Genomic DNA, 4,057 nt, shown 5'->3' with positions numbered 1-4,057 from the left:
AGGTGACGTCGGTACAAGGAGTTATGAACGTTTTAAGGTCGAAAGGTCAGTGGGCTAGGCCCAACTCGGGACCAACCGAGTTGGCCCAAAAAAAAAAAAAAAAAAATTTAGGCCCAATGTTTAAGGGGTGGCCGGCCAAGTGAGGCCCAACCCATGGCTTTAATGAGTATTTCCATGTGCTAATTAATTATAAAGGGATCAATATCCCTTAGAAGGTTCAAGAGACTTAGAAGAAAAAGAAGAGCAAAACAAGAGCAAAAAAAAGAAGACCATTTCGGGTTTGAGGTGCAAAAATTCACCACCAAAAATCTTGCTCCTAAAATTTTTCTTTTGTGGTTTTCCTACTAAGTTAAGGTTCCTTTGTAACTTGGTATAGTTGGATTGGAGTGGGGAGCATTAGAATCACCAAAGTGATCACATCTCCAAGTGAAGAAGACTTGAAGAGAAGGTAAGAATTTCTACCTTTTTATTGTGTTATGAAGTTTTGATTGTGTTGTAGTATATAGAAATGTGTTGATTGTATGGAAAAATGGAAGTTTGCAAAGTGGGTGTGTGTTGTAGGTGTGTAGCCGTGGGTATGCACAATTGTATAGCCACAATGTGTTGAATTTATGTTATATTCTAGTTGTGATTGTGATGAAATGCATATGGGAATTGAAAGTTGGATGAATTTAGTTGATATTGGAAAAAAATAGGCATATGGCCGTAGGGTGTATATGGTTTGGGATAGAAAGGAATTGAGTTGTTTAGTGTGTTAAAGTGTTGTTGTGATGTTTGTAATGTAAATGAAGTTAGAATGATATAAGTTTGTATTGAATTGGAATGTAGAAACTTATGTCGTTTTAGTATGATTTTCCGACATTAAGGAAATGAAGTTGTTTGGTTGCTAATAGTGATGATCATTGATGAATTTGGAAGTTGGAAACTTGTTATGAAGTTGTATGCCAAAGATTTGATGTTTTGCATAAGTTATGACTTTGGCGGAAAGTTGTATATTATGTATATCGAGTGTATATCTTGAGGAAAACGATATGAAATGTTTCTAGAACTATATGGTGATGATCATGATTGTTGTTGAATGTGAAATTATTGATCTTAGTTGAAAGTTGGGTTGAATTGAAGATTATGTCAACTTGTGAGAAAAATGACTAGTTGAAGGATATTTATGTTTTTAATGTTCATTGTTGATATTGATGTTGTCGTTTGGGTTGTTGTTGATGATTTCTAGCCGAGTTGAATTCTCGGGGTGCTATATGTATAGGGGAAGTGCTGCCGAAATTTCGGTAGCCAAATATGCATTAAGTTGAAACTTTGGTATTCATAGCTTACAATTGGTAAACTTGACCAATTGCAGTTTTTCGACGAAACGGGAAGTGAGTTTGGAAAGGCTTAAGGAGCGTGAAAGGTATGTAAAGCAAACCCAATTCTTCCCTTGGCATGCCCTTAGTGTATTAGGGTCGGATCCGGGCCTCGAAGGACCTCTTGGCCCTCGGAATCCGCAAGACAAAATTTCAGTTTTTCCTTCAGTAGAATTGAACCATTTTGATACGCTTTTTCTGAAATTATGCAATTGTGCTCTAAGTTACTCAGAAAGTCATAGAATGTCTGTATAACCTTCGTAGATGATATTATATGTTTAGAGGGCACAATTTGAGCCCGCCACCTTATTTGTTCTGAGGCGGGCCCACTATTTACGGTTTTGCCCCTAATGTGTTAAAGCTTCCTTTTTAAGCGATTTTTGAAAGAAATGTTTTAATTACCCTACTACTCGCTTAACGAATATTATTTTAAATATTCTGTTAAATATTATAAATTATTTTGACACTCGGAATGACTTCGGGAAAGTTATACTTCTGTAATTTATTATGATATCCGAAATACATTTATTATGATTCCGTCCGACTCCATTGGATTGGTTTGTCTTTGATACGCTTCATCGAGTCTTTGAAATCATTTATGATATTTTTAAATTGCATTAGTCTGTCACTACTCCATTCGTGGATGTCCCAATGTTTCCCACACTGAGCCCGGGCCAGGATATGTTGTCAAGCGTAATTCTCTGCATTGTTCGCCGCGTCCCGATGTGAGGGGGCAGGTATACGCGTACATGGGTCTGTGGAGTATGATGTGCCATGTCCGCCTATTCTGTTCTGATCTGTTATGGCCATTTTGATATGACATTATATGATACGGGGCCACGCCCCTTTTTCTGATTCCTCTGTATAGTGGCACCAGCGTCGGGAGGGTGGCCACATTCTGTCTGCCGAGTCTCGTGGCAGGGACCGGATATGATATGATATGACATATGTTTCTGTACGCATTCTGTCTATTTTGGAAATATGCATTTGACACTCTGGATTCTGTACTCATTTTCTGTAACCATTATGATTTGACTTCTGTGATTCCGCTTTACATATTCAGTACATATTTCGTACTGACCCCCCTTTCTTCGGGGGCGGCGTTTTCATGCCGCGCAGGTACAGACGACAGGTTTGCTGATCCACACGTCTAGGATCCCGTTTCTGCTATTTTGGGGCGCTCTCTTCTTCAGAGCCCATCTTTTGGTACAGTCTGTCACTGTTATCTGGATATGTATATTGTTCTGGGTATGACGGGGCCCTGTCCCGTCTTATGATTATGATATGTTCTGTAGAGGTCTGTGGATACATCTGTGTGGGTTCTGTACACATGTTTGGGATACTTTGTTCTATGATGGCCTTATCGGCCTATGTGTGCCAAGTCTGCTTTTTCTGATAAATTATGTAGCATCCACTAATATTATTATATTATTATTCTGATAATATGCTAATTTGGGTATCGGGTACGTATAGGTGCCCAGCTAGGGCACTGGTCGCGGCCCACGGGGTTGGGTCGTGACAGCTGACTAGAAGTCCTAAGCTGGAGGGTCACCAAACCGACTATCTGTACCTGCGGCCATGAAACGCAGCCCCTCGGAGAAAGGGGGGTCAGTACGAAATATGTACCGAGTATATAAAGCATGAAATTCAGTAAAGAGGATCATAACTGAAATAGGGAGTACTGGAGACAAGTATAACATCCAGAATACCAAAACACTTGCCTTTTGAAACATAAATCATGCATGTCAATATCATATATCATACCCGGGCCATTATAGGACTCGGTGAATAAAGTCATCACATGTCATCCTTGGCGCCATAATCACATCATCATATCATCATGTCATCACCTCATCATATCATCATATATATATATATACCGTACCCGGCCCTCTAGTGAGGGACTCGGTGAACAATGTAGTGAAACTGTGCACGATAACATACCCGGCCCGGGACTCGGTGAAAGATATATTGAGGCATGCACGAGCAGAGTAGTGAGCAACCATATGCAAACTAAGTCATATCTGAGACTCGATAGAATAATCAAAATGAACTATCATTTGAAAATGAAGACAATAATCATATCAAGTATCCTTCGAATGTCAAAATGGATTATATCAAAATAGAACTTCAGGAATCATCGACACGTATCAAGACATAATGAAGAAAGTTCGGGGAATCAAGAACATTAGCCATCCTAGTGGCTCTAAGAATAGAAGCTTTTTTGGAGTCATATATATACGTCGTATGTTTGTTTCATAAAGATCATGCCAAAAAGAAAGAATGGTTAGCTTTACAGACCTTTAACGCTTATTTAAATGTCCAACATCTACTTCTCGAGCTCGTAGGTCTAAAATTAAGATAACATAAGCCACAGTTAGATCATCCACATCACTTACTAACCAATCCAAGTACGAACGAAACTTAACGAAATTCGGGCAGCATTTCTCCTGAAAACTTAACAATCTTCGAGATTCCAATTTAGCCAAACATCAATCAAAATACCAACAGCAACAACACCAACAATTTCATATCAAACTAGAATAAAATCGATTCTTAAATCACTTCCAAAAAAGCCCAATATACTTTCGTATACCAATGCTTGTATACACTTCTTTATTTTCGTATATCTATAGTATAACAACAAACGCAACAACAATAACAACTACAGCCAATCCCACGATATTCTAGCCCACAAA

The sequence above is a fragment of the Lycium barbarum genome, chromosome 5 (genome assembly GCF_019175385.1).
Source record: "Lycium barbarum isolate Lr01 chromosome 5, ASM1917538v2, whole genome shotgun sequence".
NCBI lineage: Eukaryota > Viridiplantae > Streptophyta > Magnoliopsida > Solanales > Solanaceae > Lycium > Lycium barbarum.
This window is presented reverse-complemented; position numbering follows the sequence as displayed.